Source organism: Orycteropus afer, unplaced genomic scaffold (assembly GCF_000298275.1).
Source record: "Orycteropus afer afer isolate SDZICR_OR568_19922 unplaced genomic scaffold, OryAfe1.0 scaffold00424, whole genome shotgun sequence".
NCBI lineage: Eukaryota > Metazoa > Chordata > Mammalia > Tubulidentata > Orycteropodidae > Orycteropus > Orycteropus afer.
The window spans coordinates 181,014-189,852 of record NW_006922011.1 but is presented as its reverse complement, the minus strand read 5'-3'; the positions used below and the strand labels follow the sequence as shown (position 1 = coordinate 189,852).

General features: G+C 41.0%; 1 protein-coding gene across 1 annotated transcript in view; it reads left to right on the top strand.

Annotated features, from left to right (window-relative positions):
* ACYP2 (acylphosphatase 2) overlaps positions 1-8,839 on the top strand; it is a 277,282-nt gene that overhangs the window by 121,881 nt on the left and 146,562 nt on the right. The gene's annotated exons all lie outside the window — the stretch shown is intronic.

The window sequence follows — 8,839 nt, the reverse complement described above, 5'->3', positions numbered from 1 at the left end:
CTGCCCATCATGAACTGGGTGTTGTCTGACCCACAAAGTCATAAAGTTGGTTGTGCACAGCAGCACTCCATCATTAAATGGAAGTGGTATATCAGAGATCAGGCTCGAGCAGGGCCTGAAGATACAAGTAAGTTGCATGAGGAAGTGACCCAAATGCCTATGGTCATCACTCCAGTCACATTACCTTCCCTCTTCCAGTCTGCACCTATGGCCTCATGGGGAGTTCCTTATGATTAGTTGACTGAGGAAGAGAAAACTCTTGCCTGGTTTACAGATGGTTCTGCGTGATATGCAGGAACCACTTGAAAGTGGACAGCAGTGGCACTACAGCCCCTTTGTGGGTCTTCCTTAAAGGACAGTGGTGAAGGGAAATCCTCCCAATGGGCAGAACTTTGAGCCATGCATATGGCTCTTCACTTTGCATGGAATAAGAAATGGCCAGATGTGCGATTATATATGGATTCATGGGTTGTGGCTAATGGCTTAGCTGGATGGTCTGGAACTTGGAAGGAGCATGATTGGAAGATTGGTGATAAGGATGTATGGGGAAGAGATATGTGGATAGATCTCTGAATGGGCCAAAGGAGTAAAGGTATTTGTGTCCCATGTGAATGCCCACCAAAAGGTGACCTCGGCAGAGGAGGACTTTAACAATCAGGTGGATAGGATGACACATTCAGTGGAAACCAGCCGTCCTTTTTCCCCAGCTACTCCTGTCATTGCTCAATGGGCTCATGAACAAAGTGGCTATGGTGGCAGGGATGGAGGTTATGCATGGGCTCAGCAACATGGACTCCTCTTACCAAGGCTGATTTGGCTACTGCCACTGCTGAGTGTCCATTCTGCCCGCAGCAGAGACCAACACTGAGTCCGCGATGTGAAACCATTCCTTGGGGTGATCAGCCACCAACGTGGTGGCAGGTTGATTACATTGAACCACTTCCATCATGGAAAGGTGCAAAAATGGCAAGGAGACCACATGTTCTGACCTCCTCTAATCCCACAAGAGAAAGACAGAATTACCATCAATAGCCCAAGGCCTATTACTGCAAGTCCAGACATGCTGCCTCCCTCCAGCCCTTTCTCCAACCATTCCTCCCAAAGCACCACTACCTCTCTCCTGGGTTTGATAATTCGCTGCAGTGGACACACAGAACTCACAGATTTTGGGGTTTATTAGGGAAGCACCAGGCTATAATTCAAGTTCAGGAATAAAGCTCAGTCTCTCTCCCCAGCCTGCTGTCTCTCAGCCAAGTCTCTCACAGTCTCTCCCCCAGCAGTGCTGGCCCCTTGGTGTCTCACTCAGCAATGCATGTCTCTTGCATCTCTTTCCCAGCAACGTGTGTCTCAGGAGTGCATGTCTCTTTCAGCAGCACGTCTTCCTCAACCAGCAGTCAGAGAGAGATTCTGCCTCTAGGAGGCCTCCTTTTGAGCTTGGCAGAGTGGCCAAACTAGCCAATCATAGCATCAGAACTCTAAGCACCTGAGAGAGAACCTCCCATAACATTGCATTGTGCCACGCCCAACAGAAATAACCCAGGTGGATAACATTTACAATCAAGAGCTCCTCAGTTGCTCATTCCACCATGAATTTACAATCACTTATGGGTAGAAAAGCCATACTAAGTAATTTACTGCACTGCAAAAGCACAGCATTTTGTTCTTACTGGAATAGATACTTATTCTGGATATGGATTCGCCTTCCCTGCATGCAATGCTTCTGCCAAAACTATCATCCATAGACTTATAGAATGCCTTATCCACCGTCATGGTATCCCACATAGCATTGCTTCAGATCAAGGGACTCATTTCACAGCAAATGAAGTGCAGCAATGGGCTTATGCTCATGGAATTCACTGGTCTTACCATGTTCCCTATCATCCTGAAGCTGCTGACTTGATAGAACAATGGAATGGCCTTCTGAAAACACAATTACAGTGCCAGTTAGGTGGCAATACCTTGAAGGGTTGGGGCAATGTTCTCCAGGAGGCTGTATATGCTCTAAACCAGCATCCAGTATATGGTTCTGTTTCTCCAATAGCCAGAATTCATGAGTCCAGGAACCAAGGGGTGGAAATGGGAGTGGTACCACTCACTATTACCCCTAGTGACCCACTCAAAAAACTTTTGCTTCCTGTCCCTGCTACCCTATGCTCTGCGGGTCTGGAGATCTTAGTCTCAAAGGGAGGAACACTCCCACCTGGAGACACAATATGGATTGCATTGAACTGGAAATTAAGAATGCCACCCGGCCATTTTGGCTTCCTCATGCCTTTGGATCAACAGATAAAGAAGGGCATTACTGTACTATCTGGTGTGATAGATCCTGATTACCAAGGGGAAATTGGATTGGCTTTACATAATGGAGGTAAAGAAGAATATGTCTGGAATACAGGAAATTCTTTAGGATGTCTCTTACTACTACCATGCCCTGTGATTAAAGTCAATGGAAAATTACAGCAACCCAATTCTGATATGACTGCTAACAGCCCGGACCCTTCAGGAATGAAGGTTTGGGTCATCCCACCAGGCAAAGAACCATGAGCAGCTGAGGTGCTTGCTAAGAGCAAGGAAAATATAGAATTGGTGGTGGAAGAAGGTAGTTCTGAATATCAGCTATGACCATGTGACCAGCTGCAGAAACGAGACTGTGATTATTATATTTCTTCATTGTATATGTGCATCAAATATTTTTGTTTCCTCCTGTTATGAACTGTGAAATGTAAATAAGGTTAATGCATTTTGGTTGTACATGTGTTAGCATATCATGTTAGGCACAAATATGACTTTATAATTGTCCTTATTTAGAGATTTTATATGGTTAAGAAGATGTGTGCAACTGCCAGGTTCACAAGGGGTGAACTGTGATAGTTGGAGCTGTGTGTCAACTTGGCTGGACCACAATTCTGTGTGGGTTGAGCTGTTGTGGTGTGGTTGTTCCCATGATAGGATCAGATGACTATGTTTTTGAGCAGCCAGTCTGTTGAAAGGGAGTTTCCCTAGGAGTGTGGCCTGCTTCCAGTATACCTGTGGACATCCTGGGAGAGGAGACATTCTTCTGTGGATCGGGATTCTGTTGTGCTGCCTATAACTGTTTGTGAGTGAACAGTCCACCATTTGTCCTGGAGATCTTGGATTTGTTATTCGTTGGAGTCAACAGCTGGTGTACTGCCTGCCAGCTCTGAGCTCCTCAGCCCCTGTGGCTGCAAGAGTTGGGAAAAGCCTCCAGCATGACATTCGATTCAGGAACTTTGGACTTGCCAGCTTCTATAAGTGGGTGAGCCATTTTCCTAAGATAAATCTCTCTCTCTCTTTCTAAGCTTTACTGGTTTTGTTTCTCTAGAGAACCCAGTCTAACACAACAGATTTCAGTGGAGCTTCCAGACTAAGACACGCTAGGAAGAAGGATGTGGCCATCTGCTTCTGAAGAAATCATTGGCCACTAAAAATCTTACGAATAACAGTAGAACATTGTCTGATATAGTGGCAAAAGGTGAGCTCCTAAAGTTGGAAGGCACTGAAAATATGACTGGAGAAGAGCTGCCGCCTCAAAGTAAAGTCAACTTGCTGATGTGGCATGACTCAAAATGCAAAGAAAAAGCTATAAATATCCATTAATAATAGGAACATGGAATATATATTGTATGCATCTAGGAAAATTAGAAGTTGTCAGAAATGAAATGGAATGGATAAAGATTGACGTCCTAGACACTGGTGAGCTGAAATGGACTGGTATTGGCCATTTTGAATCAGATAAACATATGGTCTTCTATGCTGGTAATGACAAAGACAAATGGCATCTCATTCATCACCAAAAAAAAAAAAAAAGAAGTTTCAAAATATATCCTGAAGCACAATGCTGTCAGTGGTAGGATAATATCCACATGCTTGCGAGGAGGACTAGTTAATACTACTATTATCCAAATTTATCACCAACCACCAAAGCCAAAGATAAAGAAATTAAAGAGTTTTACCAACTTTTGCAGTTTGAAATTGCTCAAACATGCAATCAAGATGTATTGATAATTACTGGTGATTGGAATGGGAAAGTTGGAAACAAAGAAGCATCAGTATCTGGAAAATATGGCTTAGGTGATAAAATTGACATCAGAGATCGCATGGTAGAATTTTGCAAGACCAATGACTTATTCACTGCCAATACGTTTTTTCAACAACATAAATGGCAACTATGCATGTGGACCTTGCCAGGTGGAATACATAAGAATGAAATCAACTACATTTGTGGAAAGAGGTGATGGAGAACATCAATATCATCAGTCAGGACAAGGCCAGGGGCTGATTGTGGAACAGACTATCAATTGCTCATATGGAAGTTCAAGTTAAAGCTGAAGAAAATTAAAACAAGTACATGAGATTTGAAGAACCGATTTGGACATTGAACACCAATGACCAAAGACCACACATTGTGGGATGACATCAAAGACATCATACATGAAGAAAGCAAAAGTTCATTTAAAAGACAATCAAGAAAAAAAAAATTGATGTCAAAAGAGACTTCTAAAATTTGCTATTGAACGTAGAATAGCTTAAGTAAATAGAAGAAACGATGAAGTAAAAGAGCTTGACAGAATATTTTAAAGGGTGACTTGAGAAGACAAAGTAAAGTTTTATAATGAAATGTGTGAAGAACTGGAGTTAGAAAACTGAAAGAAAAGAACACCCTCAGAACTTCTCAAGCTTGAAAAACTGAAGAAAACATTAAAGTCTCAAGTTGCCATATTAAAGGACTGTATGAGCAAAATATTGAATTATGCCAGGAGCATTAAAGGAAGATGGAAGGAACATACAGAGTCACTGTACCAAAAGGAATTTGTCATTTCAGGAGGTGGCATATGATTAAAAACTGATGGCATGGAAGGAAGAAGTCCAAGCTTTGGACTAGTTGGGGGTCACATGTTGATTTGGGTGAGGGGAGGGATGGTATGGGAAGTGTTTGTGACCAGCATGATGACATTGGGGAAAGAAAGGACACTGAAAAGTGCACATAAGATATAGACAATAGAGGCAAATGCTAGTACATGTACAATACTGTATTACCACTAACTATGGATAAATGTATAGACACGTGAGAAGATCAGGTGTGGCAGGATAACAGGAATATACCCAAGACCAAAGATAGATTTGGCTGAAGATAATCTTACATATGCATTTGTGCTACAAAATTCACCACATAAATTACAGAAGCAACAGAAGACAGAGTTGAAGTAACTTCTCAGAGACAACCAAATGCATGGAGAGAGAGAATCACTAGGCCTGTGGACTCAGGACCATAGTCTTGGGGACATCATGCTCAATGGGCACAACATAATACATAAAAATACATAATACACAACCTGCTTTGGTGAGTAGTGACTAGGGTATTAAAAGCTTTCGAGCGGCCATCTCAGATGCAACTATTCATCTCCTCTCATCTGAATCAAAGAAGAGTGAAGAAAATCAAAGGCATCTGGAAACAATTAGCCCAAGGATAAGATGGACTACAAGGACCTCAGCCTTCATGACCCCGAGACTGGAAGAACTGGCTGCTGCCTGGCTACCAATGCCAACTGCTTGGAAAAGGATCAGAACTGGAGATCCTCAATAGAGTGGGAGGAAAAATGTGGAACAAAATTCAAAAACACAAAAATTACTGGTCAGATAGAGTCTGGTGGAACCCTGAGACTATGGCCCTGGGTTACCCTTCATACCTAGAAATGGACTCATTCCCATAGATTGGCTCTCAGCCCAATAACAGAAAGACCTACATGCAGAATTTCTACCCCAGGGGGATGCACTCACGTGCTCTAGGGAGATGCACCCCTTAGAGCAATCAGCCATGAGACACCAGAGGGTTAGCATTCACATACAGGGAAAGCTGGACAGACAGGAATGCATAATTAAAAAGGGCACAGGGATGAGGTGGTGACAGGAACAGGAGGGGAAGAGAGTTTGTTATGGTTGGGGATGGTAATTGAGGCATGAAATCAAGTGTGCACAAACTGTTGGTAAAACAAATTTGCTTTGTAAATTTGCATCCAAAGTGCAATTAAAAAAAAAAAAAAAAAGAACTGATGGCGCTAAAAGAAGAAGACTAGGCTGCACTGAAGGCATTAGCAAAAGACAAGCCTCCAGGAACTGACCGAATACCACCTGAGATGTTTCAACAAATGGATGCAACACTGGAAATGCTCACTTGTCTCTACCAAAAACTTTGGAAGGAAGACAGTTGCCTGGGCAACAAACTGGAAGAAATCCATATTTGTGCTCATTCCAAAGAAAAGTGATCCAGCTGTTGGTAAATGCAGAAATTATCGAACAATATCATTAATTTCATGCACAGGTAAATTTTTCCTGAAGATAATTAAAAAATGGTTGCAGCACTACATCAAAAGGAAACTGCTGGATTCAAGCTGGATTCAGAAGTGAAACAAGCCTTATCATTGTTAATGTCAGCTGGATCTTGGCTGAAAGCAAGGAATACCAGAAAGATATTTACCTGTGTTTTATTGATTATGCAAAGGCATTTGACTATGTGGATCATAACAAATAATAGGTGGTATTGCAAGGAATAGGAATATAGAACACTTAATTGTGCTCCTGAGGAATCTGTACACAGACCAAGAGGCAGTCATTAGAACAGAACAAGGAGATACTGCATGATTTAAAATCAGGAAAGGTGTGCGTCAGAGTTGTATCCTTTCACCATACTTAATCAATCTGTATGCTAGGCAAATAATCCAGGAAGACGGACTATATAAAGAAGAACGTGGCATCAGGATTGGAGTAAGATTCAGTAACAACCTGCAATATTCAGATGATGCAACCTTGCTGCTGAAAGTGAAGAAGACTTGAAGCACTTACTGATGAAGATCAAAGACTACAGCCTTCAGTATGAGTTACACCTCAACATACAGAAAGCAAAAGTCCTCACAACTAGGCCAATAATCAAAATTATGATACATGGAGAAAATATTGAAGTTGTCAAAGATTTTATATTACTTGGATTCACAATCAACACCATGGAAGCAGTAGTCAAAAAATCAGACATCATATTGCACTGGGTAGATCTGCTGCAAAAGACTTCTTTAAAATGTTAAAGACCAAAGATGACACTAAAGACTAAGGTGTGCCTGACCCAAGCCATGGTATTTTCAGTAGCCTTATATGCATCTGAAAGCTGGACAATGAGTAAGGAAGACTGCCAAAGAATTGATGCCTATGGTTTTGGTGAAGAGTATTGAAAATACCATGGACTGCCAGAAGAATAAACAATCTATCTTTGATGAATTACAGCTAGAATTCTCCTTAGAAGCGAGGATGGCAAGACGTTGCCTCTTGTACTTTCGTCATGTTGTAGGGAGGCACCAATCCCTGGAGAAGTATATCATGCTTGGTAAAGCAGAGGGTCAGTGAAAAAGAGAAAGACGCTCAATCAGAGGCAGTGACCCAGTGGCTGCAACAATGGGCTTAAGCATAGCAATGATTGTGAGGATGGTGCAGGACTGGGCAGTGTTCTGTTCTTTTGTGCATAAGGTTGCTGTGAGTTCAAACTGATTCAAAGGCACATAGTAACAGCAAGATGTTCAAAAAGATTAAAAACAAAGGTTTCAAACAAACATGATGTATGAAACCTGAAGACTGATCATCTTTCACTTCATCAGCATTTTCTTTTCAGAACACTGTGTAATGGCTTTTAGTCAATTCTAGAGGAAATAAGACATCAATAATTGGAAGGGAAGAAAATTAACTACACACTTACTGAGTTAAAACTTTTGTTCAGTCTAGCTTTTCACCCATGAGGCATGCTATTCAAATGTTAAATGCACTTACTGGATTATTTTCCCTTTTATCAAGAAGTCTATATTACTATAATAGAATATGAAATATAATATGTCATATCTATATATTATTAAGTACCATCAGCATCAATGATTCTATTATTCTCTTCAACATCTAATTCACTATTATTAATTTTCCTGTAATTATTCTATTTATAAGTTGTGCTAACATTTTCCCTTTTTTTAAAAATTCATTTATAATGTTAGAATCAATTTCTTTGTAAATGTAATGCTGATATCCCTAATCAGATATGAACACTACTTAAGTTAGGTATAAACTGTCTTCTCCTTTTGTAAACCTTTGCATTTTATTAAAACACTATCCACTCAAGTCAATCAATGCTATTGATTGGCTTGATACTATATTACTTAAAGTATATGTTTTCAGAGTTGATTATCCCTAGTGAAAAATTCTAGGAGCTATTTTAGGATGGTTTGTTTTGGAATGATGAATACTGAAGTGGAACTAAGAAAGGAGAGGGCCACACGCATTAGCTTGTGTTTGGAATCTCCCCAAAGCAGGTCAGAATAGAGATCTCAAAACTCAGAGGCTAACACTCTACTGTCTTCTTTTTAGTTAGATTTTCAGGGGTGGTTGCTCTTCATAAATGTTGTATATTTTTGTTATAGGTTGACAATTTTCTTCTTTTACCCTCTTCTTCTGTTGCCCTAATTTTCCCTTTCTTTTCATGTCATCATTTCAGGTTGGTTAATACAAGAAGTAACACAAACTAAAAAGGATATTGTTATAGATTGAATTGTGTCCCCAAAATATGTCTTCTAAATTCTAATCCCATACACCTGTGGTTAAGGAGCTCTGGTGGCATAGTGGGTAAGGCATTTGGCTGCTAACCAGAAGGTCAGTGGTTCAAATCTACCAGCTACCCTGTGGGAGGAAAATAAGGCAGGTAGCATAGTGGCTAAAGCACTTGACTGCTAACCAGAGGGCTGGCGGTTCAAACCCACCAGCCACTCCTCGGAAGGAAGGTTGGGCAGTCCTA